This window comes from Struthio camelus, chromosome Z (genome assembly GCF_040807025.1).
Source record: "Struthio camelus isolate bStrCam1 chromosome Z, bStrCam1.hap1, whole genome shotgun sequence".
NCBI lineage: Eukaryota > Metazoa > Chordata > Aves > Struthioniformes > Struthionidae > Struthio > Struthio camelus.
This window is the reverse complement of record NC_090982.1, coordinates 36,998,907-37,019,136: the sequence shown is the minus strand read 5'-3', so window position 1 is coordinate 37,019,136 and position 20,230 is coordinate 36,998,907. Positions and strand designations below refer to the sequence as shown.

General features: G+C 40.7%; 1 protein-coding gene across 7 annotated transcripts in view; it reads left to right on the top strand.

Annotated features, from left to right (window-relative positions):
* LOC138060847 (complex III assembly factor LYRM7-like) overlaps positions 1–20,230 on the top strand; it is a 37,943-nt gene that overhangs the window by 16,885 nt on the left and 828 nt on the right. The window contains exon 7 of one of the 7 annotated variants that reach the window (XR_011137742.1): positions 11,557–11,639. The exons of 5 other annotated variants lie outside the window; for them this stretch is intronic. The gene's annotated coding sequence lies outside the window, so the exon portion shown is untranslated. Of the gene's footprint in view, positions 1–11,556; positions 11,690–20,230 lie in introns of those variants that run through there. One more of the 7 variants, XR_011137740.1, reaches the window with a different exon arrangement.

The following is a 20,230-nucleotide window of genomic DNA, read 5'->3' as shown; positions in this document are numbered from 1 at the left end:
GTTCCTGCTGTCCTTGTGCATTCCTGCGCAGCAGACACTAACTGAATTTTCAAGTGCTGAGATGAGGAAAATCAAGCTGATACACAAAAGACTGCTAACGTAAGAGACTGACAAACCTATTAGTTGCTTTTGTTTCAGGGTGATCTTATATGAGAGTCTGGGGAGTTTCCAGACATGGGATAGGGAATTGAGCCTAAAAGTATCTTAAAGTTACCCTGTCTAGCCCAGCCGTTCTTTACTTTCTGCAAATTGAACTTTCTAGCCTTGAAAGACTCTCACAACCCTACTTAATGAGCAACTGGTAATTGAAGGCTTCTCTATGCTTTAGTTGGTGGTAGTGGTTATTCCTCCTCCTGTGAGTCCCTGTTTACCTGTTGGTTCACGTTCCAGTATCTAATCCTCTCCCACAGCTTACATTTTCATTTTCGTTTCATTATGACAGTGGGTCTGTTCTTGAGACTACTGGCTTTGTCCTAGTATATACTTGAATTTTTTTTTAAGGAAGAAAGGAAGTTTTGTTACATTCCTTCTTCAAAGTTTGAAGTGTTAGTTGAAACTTTGTCTAAAGCATTACAGGGGCTTTCACTTAATGACACAGGAGAGGAGAAGATTGATTCTCTTTAAGAGAAACTGGGATTTGATAGGCTTATAATAGCATGATTCAACCATGTTAAACTTCTTCAGGTTTACTGGAGCTGCAGAATTTTAGAGCAGTGCCTTCCTTCTGTGTGCCTTCCTTCCAGAATACGCATCATCAGCCTTATAAGAAAAGGCATAAAGGTAGTATCTCTTTAAATTGCAGCTTAATCTGTAACTAGATATTATAAAAATAAAACCCTGTAGGAATCTTATGCAGTCAGGCAGGAAATCTTCTGTTAAAAAGGGATAACTCTGCTTCGTCAGATCTGCTATAATTCAGCTACTGTAGCAAAGAGGTCAGTATGGTCTATTCTGCTGGGTATTTACTAAAGTCGCAGAGGGGCCTCCATCACCTATATGGATAAACCAGCAGTGTTATTTAGCAGTACCTAAGCTCGCTGGTGTAAAGGTTAGTTTCAGTAGGTCTGCACAAGGTAGTCACGTGCTTTATGCAGTGGTTGGTAGAACAAATGTCACCTCAGTGATTGCGCTTAATAAAATATCTAAGCGCTTCAGCTTTTAACATCATTTACCACAGAGGTCTCTGTTGCTGGAGTCTTCTGATCTGGCATTCTCCTTCAGGAAATCTTGGCTTTGTGTGCACTGTAGCTTTAATGAAAGCATTAATTACAGCCTAGAAATATTTCCTGTTTAAATATTGGTTTGTTTCTGTTCTGAACACCTTTCCCTCTCCTTTGACGTTTTCAAAGTACGAGGTTTCCTACCTTTTTCTCTGTGAGCAGTAGCTCAGGATAGGGATCAAACACAATATTAGTATGTTTGCTATAGTCTGCTGTTTGTAAAGCAGCCAGATGACAGACTTAATCTATGAATTGATTTATTTTGCAAGTATAGGATTTGAGTTGGAAGCCTTTATGGTCTTCCAGTGAAATAAGATGGCTTTTCTAATTTAGCGTGGCTGAGTGAATCCCTTGCTGTGCACTATTCCCAGGCACTTCAGTAAAGGAAGCGTTTAGTGGCTATTTTTACAGGGACTGTTATCCTACACCACAATGTGACCCCACAAAGAGTTGATGTAGAAGTAGCATTAAGAATTTAATCTGGAAAAGTAGCTTGTACCTTCCCCAAGGTGCTGAGTTTTCAGGGGCGTTTTTTCAGGTAGTGTGAGATCAACAAGCCAGTAACTAAACGTAACGTAGTCTTAGCTTTTATTCCTTTACATTAGAGGTCGTGCCAGCTGAAGGTGCTGGACTAGACTGAATGCTGTATAGTTTCATCAGTGCTGTTTGTGTCATGCTGGACCTGTAAATAAAGTAATTTAGCCTCAAGTACTGGCAGTTCTTTACACTTCCTTTACAAAAGGGAAAAAAATACTGACAATTGAAAACTAAAAATAAAGGCTGACCAACTTACAGGAAGAGCTGAGTCCTAATACTTCCCTGCCTTAGATAACTTTTTCCAAACTGCTTGCAATGGAAAATGCAGTTTATCCTAAATTCTGGAGTTTAGTGGGCTGTGAAGTCTTTGATATTTAACTGTATTTGGAATTAAGCACAAATCGCAAAATGAATTCAGCGTTAAGGCTGTTATTTTACAGCTGCAAAGTTCTGATGTTTTGATAACTCTAGTAGAAATTCAGCGATCTTTGCAGGTATAAGATATGTTGTTTAAATGGGCTATGTAAATCTGTAGATGCCCAGTTCTCTCTAATTCTGGTATAAGACTTCATCAATGTGTTTTTACGAAAGCTTCATTCACTTTTTTAAAGTTCAGTTTTCGGTACATTTGTTTTTAGAAAGAATGAATCTGGAGAGAAGAAAAGAGAGGAAGGACATGTCTTTAAGTACTTTGTTAAACAGCAGTAAGTTTAAATAATTTGCTCTTTTTCTTACCAAATCTTTTAGTTAGCGTTTTAATAATCTAGATCGCATCTGAAAGAGGAGTAAAAGCATTTGCTTTTCATATTATGCTTTCCTTTTTCTCACACAGTATGTGCTTCAGCTTTCCATCTCCCCTACTGGTAAAGCTATCGCTTGATTCCAGGATTAGTCAGTATTAAATAAACAGCCAGTGAAACTACGGTCTGTAGAAGCTGGGAGGGAAAACAGCACCCTCCATGCTAGACCATTAAAGTGAGAGAAGTTCTCCTGTTTCACCTGTGAGTGCAGCAGTGGCAGCCCTTTCCTCTGAGGTCAGTGGCTTTATGCAAAGGTTGATACACCTGGCCCTGGACTACCCTTTGCAGATGAAAGACATCTCCCTAGCTGAGCATGAAGTATTTTGTCATTCTGCGCTCTGTGCAGGAGAGCTGTGGCAGTGAAAAAGAGCAGACTGCAACCCGTACAATACTCTGTACCTTTTCCAGGCAGTCTGTAAAGGAAAAAAATCAAAAGGTCATTGCAACACTTCTTTCCCGTTCTAGGTGTGTATTTAAGATGAAAACCTTTGTTCCATTTGTTCTCCACCTGCAGATGAAGCAACACTGATGTTTCTGTTGAGATCTTTATCTGTCCATTCATACATTTTCTCTTTGGAAAGGCTGCTACCCTCTGCTTCAGATTTCTTCCCAACTGTTGCAGAGGTACAGCCTGAAGTCAGTTCCCTGTGGGATTTTTGGAGAGTCAGCACAAACTCAGCCCATGAAGTATGAGTGTTTCTAAGGAGAGGGGATGGGCTTGCCCTTTCCACATAGTTAGCTATGTCTAGTTATGTCACAACACCAAGAGTATGGCCATCAGGCTGTAATTCCTTTGGATAGGATTTCAAAGGCTACGTATATTGTAAGCTTTCTCCAGCAATTTGGCCAACATGGTACAGTGGAACAGCAGGGAGGAGATCTCCTCTGTAACAGCATAGTACTTAGAATTCTTACCCAGCTGGAAGTAGTTCCTGAAGGAGTTTCCCTTTAATGTTAAGAATGTGCCAGATTTTTTTGGACACTAGCATTTAATTATGCGTGTGATTTCCTCAATAAATTTTCTCTGAACATTGATGTTGATTGCGGAAATTCAAGCAGACAAGTGATCTTGCTGAAACCTGCCGAGTTGTCCAGTACAAGCTGGGGCAGGGGGAGGGAAGGGGCCGGGGGCTTGGTTCCTGTCACAGCAATAAATGCAATGCAAAACAAATGAGCATATGAATGAGGATGAGGGCATTAAAATTCATAGATGGAAGAGCAAAGGAAATAAAAGGATATTAAGGACAGCTTTTGCACTAGTGAAGGAAAAATGTTGATATTCCAAATGGTTATTCAAACAATTTTCCACTATAAGCAAGTGTCAGTTTTGCATTGTTTAATTCTAGTCTGCAGAGCAACTAAAGGTAGAATGCAGAATGAATATATGTGGTCTAAAGAGATATAGAAAATAAAATTGAGCAGAGAAATAATAAAAGCAAAAGAAGTATTTGTTTTGCACTTGGTTATGTTTAAGTGCAGTCATAATTAACACTGCAACATGGCCAGGAAAGTAGCTCCTTTGAGCAGAAAGATTAAGCTTCAGTTATCTGTTTTGTACCAAATTTCCTGTATAATTTTGCCTAAGTCATTGCTTTATTTCAATTGCATTCAGGGACTTGAATAAATAAATACTCATCTGCAATGACTTAGGGAGACTTCCTTGTGTATCTTGATTCCTTATGGAGAAGGAAGCAAGAGAATTTCCCCTGTAAGTGAATTGTAAAACTCAAGATACTATGATGAGGAGGATCATATAAGAACCTCAGATGTAGTCCAGATTATAAGTGTATAAGCTGCAATGAAGCATGGCAATTTAATGTGGGACTAATACTATACCTTGAAAAAAAAATGGGGGGGGGGGAGGGGGAAAGAAAACTGTAGGACTAGTGAGGTTCATTTTGCAGAGTTTCTAATGTGTATTTAGAGAAGAAGCCATGGAGAAAAGCTTCAGGCAGGCAGACCTATGGCGTGTGTGCTCGTCATTACAGTTTTGCTTTAGCTGCTGCATTAAAAAAAAACATTTAGGGGATTTATGATTCCAAGGACCAAAGACCTGGGGTGGACTTATAAATGGTACAGTACCTGCCTTTGTCAGGTGACATACATGTTATGATATACCAGTTACATGAAATAATGAATCACACATGACAGCATGCAGTTTGACACCCTTCCCTGCTCCTCTATAACAGATTTGTAGTTTCCATTTCTGCTTTAAGATGAATATAGAGGTTTCTTTCACAATTTTTTAACCATTTTTCACTTAATATTTGAAATGGCAAGTATTTAAAATGGAGAAGAAAGATGAAAATGCTGGCACGCAGAGTCCATCATGGTTTTAGGGTAGAGGACTCCAAATATGCCAGGGAAGAAAGGAGTTAAAAAAACATAGACGCACACAATACCTTGTTTCTGTGATGAAGAGATCTAGTAAAGCTTACTGCAAATTTCATCATTGTGTTTTTGTACAGTTTCATTTATTTAAAACTCAATTTTCTAACAAATGAAATAACTATTTCAAGTCAGTTGTTCAAATATACAGTAACTCAAATCATCACAGAAGCTAAGTCAATTGACCTCCCAATGATTTATCCTAAGTGTAACTTCCTCTGCTCCATGTCAAAGAAGGAAAATAAACAGGGAAAACTGAAATTGCACAGAGCAGAAAAAGCATGAAAGCATCTGAACTGAACTACTTGTAACATCTGGCATGGTTTTGAAATTAAAATCCTGTTGAATCCTAGAAAAATAACTAGGAAAACTTCCTTTGTGGAAGTAATGTGACTCTCTAAGTTTTAGTAAGAGGAAAGGAATCAAGAAGAATTTTGTTATTTTATGAATTACTAGTTTGTATTTGGAAATTGCTAAAGGTTACTGAACAGAGAGGCAAAAAGTTAACAAAAATATTTATTAAAACAGATCAAGAAAGAGAATATTTTATAAACTTTTGAATGTGAAATTATAAACAAATTAAGAGTAGCTAAGTAGTAATTACCTCCAAGTAAGCATCCATATACATAAGGAAACACAGCAGAATGAGCCAGATTTTTGGATGGTGTACAATAGCATACTTTCACAATGTGGCTATCCTCCAAGCAATCACTTGTTTCCAGAAGGAAAGGTAATAGTAGGATGGTTTCACAGGCTGTTAAGTGGGGCTAAGACAATGACATTTAAGCAGGAAAAACATAGGCGGGATGTCAAACAAACAAACAAAACCAACCATGGATCATGACTCCCACTGAAGTCAGCTGGAGTGGAAAATGCTGCCCTACGTACCCTATTGTACCTCCATCATCCCCCACTAGATGATTAGGAGAAAAGGAGAGAGCTAATACAAAAGCAGAAATTGTACTGCACTTAGTTCAGTGGGAGTACAGCCCTCTATAATAATAGACTGTTGATCTCTATAGGCAGGAAGTCTTCCTACCAGGTAATTGAGAACTGTGTGAGCCATTAGACCTTTTTTCCTTAATATTTTACAGGTGAACATTGCGCATTTGACTTCTCCTACACATGCCCATCAGGAAGTCTGTGCTAGAGCCGTTTTCACGGATGTTGCCAAGTGCTAGCTGTTAATGTTGCATTAACCTGGATTATTTAACCCTTATCCAGCAAATGGGTTCTGAATATCCTTCTCCTGGAGGAAAAAAAAAAAAAGCTGAAATCATTTGCAGGGACTGCTGATATCTCCACCAAGTTCAATGTGTGGGAACTCGATCCCACTTGAATCAGTGGAAGCACTCCACTTGTGTGAGGTTAATTTAACAGCTATGCCAAGGTTGAGAGGGGGTGTCTTCTCAAGTCTTTAAGTGCAGAGTCTGCTTGCCTATTTTATGGTGGCCCACAGCAGTCTTTGACTTGGGTACAGTGAAAGTCTTTGAGCAGTCTACAAAGCAGTCTTAGGCCAGATACAGAAAAATGTCTTTTATCTTTGTCTTTTCTTTCTGTTGGCCGCTATCTGTTTTAGTCTTCTTCCTCCAATATTTTTGTCATTTACTCATGAACTGGGAACAAAATGCCCCCTCTATCTCAATAGACAGGGACTGATGCTAACATGTGAAGCATGTGACATACGATGTTGCTGTGCAAGAATAAGAAGGCCTATTTTGCATTCTGTGACGGACATGCTGTCCTTCAGAAACAAATATTCGGAACAGAGCTGCTCTTTCTAATGGTTAATGATGGGAAATTATCTGCCCTATTTGGCAAAAAATTGTGGAAGCTTCTCCAGTAGTTCTTTCTGAAAGGTTGATAGGTTTTTCTCCTACTGAACTTCAAGAAGAGTTAACTGCAGCATATTCTGGGCCAGACAGCCGTGTATACAACATGTAAATGCTTGTGGATTTGTGGGATCCATTAAAACCAGAAAGGCCAGAGCTTCTCGTTGCCCTGTCATGAGCCAGCAGTCGCACGACAAGGAAGTAGAAAGGAGTTGTATGGAAATACTGGTTTATAAGCCGTGGGTGTGCAGCCCTCGCTCATACCATTACTGCTGCAGGAGTGCGAGATGTTTAGTAAGGAGTGTCTTGCTTCCTTAAAGCATGACTTTATATGAAAATTCCAGCTATCGTGCATATTACTTAGAATGTGATCTGGCCAGTGTTTAAGCAAATACATGTTCTTGCTTATATAAGCAGCTCAACTGAATGCAGTGCTTAAATGCTTGCAGAACTGGCAGCTTGTTTTATAATGATAGTTTGCCAGGGAAATAAGGAACTTGGGAGTAAATCTTTCCTGCCTTTATGCACAGAAGCAATCTCACTGAATTCACCTCTGTGCATAAAGCAAGCAGGATGTGGCATATTCTTCTAAGTGTGCCAAGCTGATGTTTGTACTGGGTACTTTGGGTAAGTAGTAGCCCCGAAGCAATATTGAAATCAATAGAAGGACTGTGTAACAACCACTCATTTAATTTCTGGAGCCATTTTAAATTTGCACCATGGAGAAGAGTTGTATAGATCTTCACTATGGTGATTGCTTTCTTTTCAAAGAGAGTAGCTTTGTGACTCATATCTTGTGTTTCCTGCTTCTACTGACTTCCAGTGCACCTCTTATGAAAAAATACAGGAGTACAGTTAACTATTTATATATTGTATTGTAGCAATAGGTATTGCTACAAGATACAGTTACAGAACCAGCTGCAGAGAGTGCTAACAGCCTTCAAGTCTTGAACCTGTGTTTGTACGTGGCATTTGGGGATGAAGCAACAAAAATGTCAAAGAAACTCCATAAAAGTTCACACTGCTGCATGCTTACACAGCTGTGCACGTTCAAAAAGTGGTTACATGCTGCTTCACATGCTTCAACTTCCTCAAATTTGTTTTGCTCACCTTTATGCTTTTACATATACTACAGTAGTGATTTAACGGCTATGAAATGACTTAAGGGATAATTTTTGAACAGTAAGTTCTGGCCTAATAAGGTATTCTAGTTATTCGTCCATCTGTGTATTTGAACATGTCCTTAGATAACCTTAGATGAATATGAACACTTCAAATGCCATAGGTGTTTTATGCCTCTTGTCTGTGCATTAGGCTCATTTATTATGTGTATCTTTGTAGAAAAGACAGATAAACTAAAGATCTAAATGGAGTTGATCATTGGCATTTAATTTAAAATCTGATTCCATATTTTGTTTGGGATTACTTTCTCAGAGCTCTACATGACAGAAAACATTTTGGCTCCCAGAGGAGCTTAAGGAGCCTGATCTCCTGTCCCAAAGATTAAACTGGATAGGCTGAAACCTTAGCTTCATCCAAGAAAAAATGAGGGTGCGTTATACAAGCAGGACTTTCCCTGCAACCTGGTTCCCAGCCCTGTTAAACAGTAGTGGTTAGCAATGACCAGTCCTCCACGGGGCGGCTCTCTGCATCTCTCCTTTCCGTGTGCTTGACACAAGCAGAGGGAGAGGGGTATTGGGGGAGACAAGGTTGATGAGAGGGGTCTTGAGGGAGGCAGACATCACTCAAGGAGAAGCGCTGAATAAGGCAGAAGCTGTAGCGGATTTCTGAAAAGATCAGAATGATTCTCAATGGCTCTCTCCAGACCCCTGGAAATCTACAGTAGCTTTGTAATGCATTTCAGTGGCCTAAGGGTTTCCTGCTTGGATTCTCTTTGTCAGTTATCCACAGGGAGTACAGCAACTTCAGGGTCAGTTATGAAGAGACGATTACCTGGTGATACTGGCCACAGAAACTCCTGTCTGTTTGTTTTGTCCTTTAGCCTAGGGACTATGTATCCAACAGCCTCTGGGCCTTATATAGCCTTGCTCTCATTGCAAAGACTAGCAGCAGGTACTGCCAAACTGCTTGCAAGCCACATACAATTCAGGAAGCCTAGATTTGCCCTGCTGTCGCATTAGGTGTTGGCAAGTATTTTTTTAAGTTGCAAATGCTCTGTAAACATATAGGTTCTTATGTTTGCATTTGGAAGCCAACATAGAGGGACTAGATGCAGTCATTTCCCTGAAGATTTCCTTACTGTTCCTCTCTGATAACAGCAGTACTCCAGGCTCGAAACCATTTTAGGGAGGATAGGGAGAGTCCTTTTTTTTGCTTTCAAGATTTCTTTTCTGGAGGCCAGCTGTTAAAGGATTCACGGTATTCTATTTTGAATGTGAATACCAAGAAATTAAGCAAAAAGAGGTGCATGTCTGTTATCCTTCATGCATGCCACAGTTGAAATACTAGTTAAATTGGGTACTTCCGTGGAGAATTTTTATCCTAGTTTCAGTTTGGTAGGCCAGCACGGAGACTAGAGCTGGAGGTAGTGAATGGACAAAGAAAGTAAAAAGAAACAGTATGGAAGGTCTCAATAATTGTAGTCCATTGAGTTTCATTATTCAGTGACATTGACTGCTTCTTCATAGTCTCCAGAAAGATTAATTTAGTGGTTCACATCAAACCTCACAAAGCTAAGAGCTGCTGCATAAATGACTAACAATTACGATTATTTATCATTTTAACAGTAGAAAAGCATATGCTGTGGGAGGAAACCTTAAAATGTAAATAGAAAATTTGATCCTTGCTTTCAAGAGGTTATTAATTAGTTTACAAAACAATGCAACAAAGGGAGACATGGAGCAGAGTACCAACAACAATTCTGCCTGGCTGCTTAGCCTAACAACAAAAAGAACTGAAGTTTGGTTTTAAGATATGTATATGTATTTTGTTAACAAAAATACACAACCAGAAATTTCAGGTGCTGAATAGAAATGGGGATTCAGGAGAGATTTTATGAAGGAAGAAAGCCTCCCTGGTTTTACCTAAGAATGTATCCGTCAGAGATGGTTTGGCAGAAAGCAAGGGCAGCGGCAGGAAGAGAAAACTGTAGCATGAGGTTAGCACCCCAGCAGTGCGGAGGGTGAGATGAAATACGAAGCTGAATTCCTCAAGAGGAGCTGGCTCAGGCTTGACCTGGAGGGTAGAACACCAGCACTGAACTAAACGTAATGAAGGAGGAAGCCAGGAGCAGACTGACAAGGTCAGGTTGATAGCCCAAGAGAGTAGTTTTAGGACCTGCGTTACAGATTAAATGGCCCCAGGGAGCCAAGAGAAAGATGTTTCAGTAATCACAGTAGTGGATAGCGGGAATTTATACTGGCAATTTAATTACTAGCACAGGAAAAAGAGAGCACATCCTAAAATCTTAGGCAGAAAAAAGATTTGGTGTGGTGTTATTTCTTCATTTTCTGCTTGTAGCAAGACGTAAGCGTTTAAGATAAAATCTCTCTGGCCACGTTAGCGTAGAAATACTGCATTGGTTGTGACATAGGACTGTTTTGAATAGAAAACAGGAAATTAATCTCTGATTGAGATCTGTTTCTTATCACTCTTGTCCTACTTTGAAGTTCTTACATCCAAAGTATTTTCCCTGCAAGCACAAAATTGTTTTCATAGTAATAGCTCCCCTCCCTTCCTCCCTTCTTGAAATGAGTCTTTGATTCTTTTGCATACACTGCCTTAAAACGTGTATAGCGTCGGCAGGAGCTAGGTACCCCCATCAGAGCCTGGAGTGTCTTTCTGCGCATTGGCACGGGGGCGTAAGGGAGTGTAACGAAACTTGCCCACGCTGTCTGGATGCAGAAAGGAGGAGAGGTCAGATGCCCTGAAGCTGCCGGATGCCTGGCTGAGTGGGACTCTGGGGCTGTTAAAGGTGGGAGGAATATTGACACTGCCTCCGCAATACACTGGCACATGCATTAATGGCAGCAGAGAGTAGAAAATAGCCTCTGCCAGCAAAAAGGACTGGACCCGAAGGCAGGGAGGAGCAGATTGCTATTCACAGAGCCACAGTCACGTTTTTGCCTTGTGTTGGTGAGACCCCCAGCTACATGGCTTCAGAGTGACTCTTTACGTCTTTGTCTTCTGCTATTAGCTGCAGAAACAGGTCCGCTATTAAACTTAGCATCCGCAGCGTACAAATAGCAAGGTGATGAGAGTGCACTTTATACAGTGGCTGTACAGAATAAAAAGAGATTACTTTAGTATTCACCAGAGTATGTGGCACAGTGTAAGGTGAGGTGGGAGTAAGTCCATGGAAGAAGTGAATATGAGTGATCAGCAGCTATGCAAATAATCACAAAACATAACAAAACACTTCTAAAACTAAAATAGAATATGCAACACAAATAGCCAGAGAAGCAGAGTAGCACGTGCTCATACCTTGCTGCAAGTAGACCTGTGAAAGGAGGCTAAGAAAAAGAAAACGGTTATGGGGTCTTTACAGAGTTTCCTGAAGAGGAAGTATCTCCTCCTTTTTAGAAGAATAAAGAGCTTAGCCCTCAGAGGGGATGGGGTAAGGCTGCTTGTTTAAAACCCCTGTACTTCAGTACGTCCTCTGTGACTTGCCTGTGATCCCTGATGACCTGCTCTCCACAGCTGATGTAGAGCCAGTTCCCAGCTTTCATCTTTAAAAGAATTTCCCCGCAAAGAGAGGGCTGCACAAAATGGTGCGTATAGCCTCCGGCTGTGTTAACATCATACTGTATTTTCCACTAGGCTGGTGAGAAGAAAACGCTTGTCTTTGCTGCTGTACGTGGCCTTCTCCTGACCCTTCAGCAGATCTGAGGCCTGGAAGAAAGGTGTGGGGGAAAGACAAAGGTCTGGGCCTTGGGGGTTTTGGAGGTCAAGTCCTCTTTCATACTGTACGTCTGAGATGGATGGAACAACATTGCTGAGAGAGAAATGCCCCTCTTACTTCTTACTTAGTCTTCAGTGCTTCAGGTCATATCCCATTATTCTTGTCCGTTTTTGTACAAAGAACGACACCTTTGTTTGTTCCTCTTTTGTAATCCTCAGTGGTAGTGCCCTTCTGCTTTAAACAAGGAGACACAGGTATATTATTAACTGTGAGACTGGTACCTATATATGTGATTTGTATATGTTTGACACAAACACATCTTATATATAAATCTCTTGCTTACAGCAGTCTTTTCATCTTATCATATGTTAGTTAGTGTGGATTAGGTTATTTACAAGGTTTTTTTACAGTGAGGCAGTAGCATTTCTAGGGCTTAATATCTGGAATAGCAGATCTGTGAGCTGAAGAATAGGCCTGTGGGGACCCAATACTGTTCTAATTTTTCTGCAATTCACAGCAGGAATTCTTGTTAGAAATCACTCATTCAAGTTGATTCAGTCAGCTGTGGTGCAGTACTGCAGTGCTCTGGTGAATTACATATACATCCTCACTATGCTTCAAAATGAATATTTTACATGATAAATATTTTCTGAACAATTAACCATTCAGCAGACATGCACTAGCCAGAAAAAAGTTGGGGAACATTCGCCAGTTACCAAGTAACAGCCAGGTTCTGATGCACACAACAGGATAGCAATGATTATGTGAACGATCTCATGCTGGAAGTTTATGAATCACTTCAGTAGTTGTCGGATGTGCTGTTTGATGCTGTACCCTTCTACGACATAGAAATAAAGAACAGCCACATGTTTGCATTTAGCTTGTCCTAGAAGAAGCTCTGGAAGTTATGGTTACGTGGTTAATAAAATGCTTAGATGATGGTACATGTTGTGTGCATTTACATATGCCTTGATAGGTAATTCTTGAATGTCTGGAGTTACCAGATTTGTCTTTGAGGAGATGATCACAAAATAATGCATGAAGCCCTGACACAGTGTAGCTGCACTTCTGAGTGCAGAGTGTAGCACCGGGTGTGAACTGCATGTCCGTGGGTTTCTTGCTCCATGGTCCAAGCAATGAGTTTGCTAGTCTTGACCTCAGCTGTGCAGGCCAGTGCCCTAGGTGGGACATCAGGATAGATTCAAGGCTTCCTGCTGCTAAATGCAGGTACCTCATGTAACATGTGCATAACAGTTGTGCTCTGAGTTGGCTTAACCAGATGCTGATGCTATGAGGTTGTGTTTGCCAAAAATGCATTTTGACAAACATAATACTAATGGAAGTTGCACAAGGGATCATCAAGGCGTGTGTTCAAGGCACTGTCAGCATGATTTCATTGTTGATTTCAGCTGATCAGAGATGAGGTTGCCACTGGAATGGGAAATTACGCCTTGTCCCCAGGTACGTGTTCTTGCTACCACTTTGGTATCAGAACTTGCAATTGTTTGGCAAGTCGGGTCAGCTTGTTGATCTGGCTGAAATCTACCCCTGCAAGAAAAAAATAGAAGACTTCAGTAAGACTGCTGTGCTGACATGACACACAGCTGCGTGATCACCAAAGCCAGTGCAAAAGCATGGCAAGCATGGGCAGCTGGGCATATGGAGAGGAGCAGGAGTGCCCCCTTTGGCAGCAACACAGCCTTAGACTGGCTCAGGGTGACAGTGAAACCCTACCCTAATTTAGCATTCCCCTTGGTTCAGCTCAGAGCTGTTCCTATCTCTCAGGGGGAATAACAGAGTAACTGGCAAAAACACTTCCTGGCCTCACACAGGAGGAATCTCTGTTTTGGGATACAAAAGTCTAAGGTGCAGTGGGTGCAATTTACACCTCTTTGTTCCCTACATGAATTGGATGTGACTCTTATTAATTGAATCCATCTTTAGTCTTTCACACAGCTACAGCTGTGGACGTTTGCAGGCTGGCTCTGAGTCCTCAAAGAGTACTAGTAGTCTTTATGTGAGTTTTAGCTAAATTAGTACAGCCACAGTCAGAGTTAAATCCTCGTTATTGAGAACACATAAGGGATCAGAAATGACCATTAGATCCAGTCCCTCCCAGCAGTCCTACCGGTCTACACCTCCGTTCAAAACGATCATAGCACACCTACTTTTGTGGGGCTGAAGTCCTGCTGTTTGACCTCTTTGCCTGCCTGGCCCCACAGACAGCTATTATGGACATCCATGGCAAAAGGATTTTTCTGCTTACCCTGTGCTGAAGGGAATGCTAATGGATAAAGATAACTCTGTCTCTGCCTTGGTTACAGTATGAAGCAGCTTCTCTCAGTTCTTGTCGAAAACAAGTTTTATATTTTCGGTTTTTCTTCATGCCTGAAACACCCTGGGAAAGAAGGGATTTCATGGCCTTGTGAAAGCTGTACTCTAAATAGCTGTCAGAAGTAAAGTGACTCATAATCAATATTAGCAGGAAGGCATGCCTGATGCAAAGGAAGTGTGTGGGCAGGGGAGCGAAATAAGCCTGTTAAAGGAATGAGCAGAAGCCTCCAAATACAGAAGTTGGTGGTAATAAGTACTAACCAAAAAATCGGAATCGATGAAAATGAAATATATGATTCTGGTGACTGATATGTGAGTCTTTTTCCTTTCCTTACTTATCTCCCTTCCCCACCAACAAGCACCTAAACAAGTCATAGCTTGTGTGGTAGAAGTGGTCCACGTTCCCAGCTCTCGTCACTAGGGAAAAAACAGGGTATCACCATAGAGGGACAAAGACTTTGCAGTCCTGAATGTTGTATCCCCTATGTTTTTGGTGCCTGGTTCAACAGTGGACCTGAGCTGATACCCTTGGCTTGCTGTTTAATGCTTGAGGTGAGCTGTGTGCTTAGGAGTGGGGCTCACAAAAGCCATCATTAGTTCTGAGTAGGGGACTACATAAGTGAGACATGTAGGAAAAAACAAGTATCAATGTTTGTCTGTTCCTTTCAGGTAGGTGGGTGTCTGCCTCTTGCTGGGCCTCTCAGGAACTATCTGCCTTTCCTAACCCCTTTCTATAAAATACCCTTAATGTAAATCAGCATTCATTTCTTTACTTAAAAAATGGTCAAATTTAAAAGTATTCATTATTCAGTCAGCTTTTCCCACTTAGTTTTATAGCACAGTGGTCTAATACACCACAAAAACAACTGAAACTCACTCCTTGTTAGTGCTGGGAAGGCTGGTATTGCTTTAGCAGAAGTAACTACAGCAACTGTAGAGGACAGCTGTTGGGAAAGAGGATGGGAAGGAAAGGGAAAGGAAGAGTCAAGGAAGCCAGAGGAACAGATGAGGTTCACAGAGCAAAACTACCTCCTCTCAGTGTCATTCTCCACTTTTAATCATAAACATTCCCCAAGCCCTCTGTATGTTTCACAACTCCAGAAAAATCTTCAGTACCATTCAAATCTATAGTAAAATTCCACACATCCTAAAAATAATGTTCATTTGCAAGATGTATCAAAAAGTAAGCCAAAGCGTGAAGACAATTTTAATAAAATGAATCCCTGACAACATTTTTGCTTCTATACATTTTCTTTTCAAGGTTCTAAATTATCCCGTCAGGTTACGGTATGGCACCTACTAACAAAATTATCTTTTACATAATCTCCCCATCTACCAACTCAGAAACCAAAATCTGTGATAAAGTGACTTTAGGCCTCCCCTAGCATCAACATGCAATGCAATCCCGGCCAGCCACCTGCATGATCCCCAGACAAGGGCTGCATCCGTCCCTCATACCATGCCCACTTGCTAGCAGACCTAGTCACCAGCACCTGGCACTTGCATGGCATTCTGCCTTCACAAGTTGTAAAGCTATTTGTAAAATATTAATCAGTAACCCAGGAAAGTATTGTCATTCTCATTTTACAGACGGAGAAACAGTTGCAGTGAGGCTAAGTGGTTTATCTAAGGTCTTGGAGGAATACAGCGGAGAATATAGTTCAAGAAGTCTAATCCTCATGATTTTGATTTAGCTGACACTTTCTTTGCAAGGCACCTCATAATTCACATTTGCTTTTTTGTATAATGGAGATATTTAATTCCAGTTATAAGAAAGGAGAGCTATGAGACATGGTCAATTATGATAATGAGGCTAAAATCATGAAGAAAATATAAGAGAGTGTTTACCACTAAGAGTAATACAATGTTGAGTAAGTTGTGGGCATATACACTATTAGTTCTGACTTCTGCAAGCAGGCTCTGCTAAATCAGCCATTGGCATAAGTGATCTGCTGCATTTCCAGATATGGACTTAGTTACCCTAGGGCTATCTTTCATGCATTCATGTTTTAAACTGTATAAACTATGACTTCCTGAAAATGAAAACAGCTTTGTTAAACTTAGACTTTCATTAAACTATTTCAGATTACATGTGGCAGAAAAAGTATTTCTTTGCATAATAAGAGTTCCTGGCTGGTGACACGACATTTTAAGACTTAAAACATACGCAGTGTCCTGAGTCTCCTCTCCTCCCCCTCCCCTCCTACTTTGACTGTACTTGACTTCCTTCTCACACTGAAGTTTTTAATAAGAATAAAACACAAAACCGTATATCTGAGTTCTTCTATCAGACAGAGAAGCATTTTATAGTTTCTTTTTTGTGCCCAGTAGAGTCCCAGTCTGTGCTAACATCGTGAACAATCTCACCAAAGGTCATCAAATTGCCCCCATACAAGGAGATAAAGAAGAATCCATCTTCTGTACTAATGAGGCAGAATGCCATTTTTAGGACGTGTCCACAGGTCACGTATTTAGTGAGAGGGCAGCTCCTAACGCTAAGTGCCAAGTTGCATAGTAGCAGTAGGCAGTTTTTGGCTAACGGGCTTCATGCACTTGCTTCAGAAAAAGCATTAGGTGAGGGAAAGCAGAACATGGCAGAGCACAGTGACGCAGACCATGTAGATACCTGTATGGCCTAACGGTTTGTTCTGTTTGACTCAAAAAAATTGCCCCAGCAAAAAAGAAAACTACTCCTCAGACTTCGCGGTCTGGTATTTCATGGGTTTCTATCAGTAAAGTTAGGAAGTTTGATGTGTGTGGATGAAGGGCTAGGGCTTTAATCATGTTTTAGAGTTATTATTAATGATATTTTCAAGGGTAAATGAAAAAGCAAAGCTAAATTCTGAAGACCTCTCCTGAGGTGCGGACATGAGCAGCACACTATACCATCCCCATGAGTTTATTTGCAGGGGAATCACATGAATCACAGGGGAACGTTTGGGGTGCGTTTTGTCTGTTCAGCCCAATTTGTGTTTCAAGCGAGTTAGAGAATGTGGTTTCTATTCTCTTTTTGTGGTAAAAGGGGCTCTTCGCATCATCAAAGAATGAGCGTTCATTCAGTCCAGCCCAATCAAAAGCACATGCCAAGGAGCTTTTTCCCTGGCTGGAACAGTGCAATGAAGAAGGTTCCTCTTCATCCCCAGGTACTTTCCCTGGTCTCCATCGGTAAGCTCCCTTCTTCTCCCTTCTGCAGAGTTGCAGAAGGTCTGTACCTGTTCACGACTGCAAACCCACTCCAAAACCGATGGCAGAGAAAAGAGACAAGGGAAGATGTGTAGCAGAGAAGAGCGACTGAGAACACAGCTTTCTGCAGCACTTCTCATTGCTGCCAGGCTGAGAAGAAATTCTACAGCTATGCGGAGCATTTTCTGCAATATTTATTTTCTCTTGGGTAATAGAAGCATGAAATGAAAGAAAGTCAGTTTGCGGAATGAATAGCCTTGCCGTATTAGCATCTCGTGGCCATATAAAGACAGCAATCTCTGTAAAGTTGCTCCCGTTGTTTCCCTTTTGATAGCACTGCTGGCAATGACTCAAGAATACAAAACGATTTACAGCAGAACCACTAATACAAAAGGGAAGAAAGGCAAACAGTGAGGAAGTTTTTAATGAATTGCTTGCCCCGTTATAGACGGTTTTCAGGAGTTATTTTTCTAATTAGTTTATATTTATACACTGGTTTTGGTAACTCTGCTCTTAGTGGTATGCACCAGTGACTCAGGCTGCGAGGCACTCCTCTGCTTTTGACTGTGGGACAGGAGTTTATGGTTTCTGGAGCCTCACGGGACTGGGTTCTCTCTCTCTCTCGACCATGCATGTACGCACACAAATATAATGTAAATATTTATTATTTCTCTGTAGAGAATACACATACAGTAATCAAATAGTTGTTGAATGGCAAGGGACTGACAACCTATCTAATTTTGAAACTATACGGAAGTGAAATGTTCTGTGCCTGGCTGTTCATTTTTTGCTGCACATCAGTGAATTCAGATGGTCTAAGTTAACTTTTAGGGCACTTTCCATTTTGAAGTCTCTGTCACAACAGGTTTATCTGAAACGGAAACCATTATATACAAATACTACTTTCTTTTCTGTATTACCAGCTGAGGATGTAGCAGTTATCTTTCTCAAATGAGTAAAAGAGAAAATAAATAAGTATCTTATGTGCAGGGTAGGATTGTAAGATGTCCTGAATTGTAGGTTGGGACGCCAACAGTCCTGAATTCTGAGCCAGATCAGAAGTCACTTTCAAACTCTGCTGACAAAGTTACATATACGTAAGTAATCCATACTCAGGCATTATAACAGGGTGCACGGTATTGCAGTGCCCCTTGGAAGAGACAGAAAGCCTAACACACTCCAGCCAAGTTTTGTCCATGGATTGCTACAGTTTGGTGCATGATATGCTAACTCTAGAGCTCTGAAATAGCGGGGCTTATGGATGCTGGCCCAAGGCAAAAAGTAAACAAAACTAAGAATAATTATATTTAATATCCTGATCTTCCATTAATTTTTCAGCCTGCACCTGCTCCCTATTTTCAAAGCAGTTGACCGCCCTGGGAAATCAATAAATACACATCCATTTCCTGCTTCTATAGAGTCAGTTTGTTACTCACGTAAAATTTGTGTATACAGTGGTCATTTATCATATGGGTGAAGTCCAAAAGGACAGAAAAGCCAGAGAAAGCAATAGCTTATTCAGGAACATACAAACTAGTTGTTATAGAATTTGAAAAGAAATTTGACAGTTGTGAGATTTTCCAGAACTTTAGCATGGGACAAATAGGCTGTGTCTTCACCATGGGGTAAGCGTGCATGTCCTGTACTTTGGTCCCACCAACACCTGGAAGAGAGGACCTGCTGGAGCACTTTGCAAGTCCCCCACCAGCTGCTAATCCTGGTTACCTCTGTGCAACCCCGTCAGTAATGTAGGGAGAAACACATGGAGCTGATGGGGATGAGTATACATGAAATCCTCAACAAAGCTGAGAAACTTTCTGATACCAGAAATAGTCTTGCCTGTTCCTGGGAATTAGTTTGCCTGTGCAACACAACTGCTAAACACAGAGGGAGATTTGGGGAGGCAAGAGAGGATTTTTACAGCTTCAAGGTGAGGGTTTTGTTATTTTTTGTGTGTTCCTTTGAAGTCTCCTTTGAGGAAAGCAGTAGGAAGAAACTTGTAAAGGAAGACCAGAGAATATTTAATTGTTCTACTCCCACACTAGACTGAGCATAATAAATGGAACTTGAGCCTCATGTCTCTAATTTGATTCTTTGAAAGTCCCTCGTTCTCTTTTTGCCCAAGGCAGACATCTATTTTCCTATTACAGTTCCTCTAAAACTAACATAGCTCTTGGGGATTGATCCAGCTTCCATTGAAGTCGGTGAGAATTTTTTAATTGATTTCAGTGGGAACAGAAATAGGCCTCTGGGATACATCCTTGCATTATTATTTATTTCTTTTTCATCGGATTGTGTCATCATAAATACATCCTGCATTCTTGAGGAAGGCTCATGCAAGATGTGTAAAGAGTTTCACTTCTCAGCAAACCTCTTGGTTTATTGCAAATCTGATTTGGGTTAGGGAGGAAACCTGAAGGACCAAATCAAAACCTGTCCTAGGACTCAAATGAGTTAGTACATATTTTGTTTAAACCCCGATAGGCATATGCCCACATATGACACGCAGTTTTCCACCATAAATATCTTATAAATAAAACATCTTACAATGCCAAACTATAAACTTTGGTAGTAGCTTCCAAAAAGGTTTTCGGTATGATAGACTGATGCTGTTCCCTGTTTTAAATTCCTAGCTCCCTGGATAGAGCAACACAGTGCATTAACAACTGGGAAGTCTTAGATGGTTCTGGTTTTGTCATGCCACAATCTGCTTCTGATCCCAATGAAACATGCGGTGGTTAACCTGTTTCCAAATGTGTATTTGGACCAACACGGTTAAAAATGTAGAAATCAAAAGGGAAACAGTCATATGGTGGACACGAAACACTAAAGAACATACTGACTTTTCAAAATTATATGTCCTTATATCCTCCAGGGCACTGTCTTATTTATGTACCATTGCCATTTAGAGCTCAGCTATAGAGTGCTTGAGGAAAAGACCTTTTACCATTTCTATGAGGTATTCAGCATAGAAATCCTTGGAATGTTTTGCTAAATACATAAATAGGTGGCACATTTCATATAGTTGTTCCCTGCTGCTATTCTCCACTTTTTCACTATAAGTTTTTCAATTTA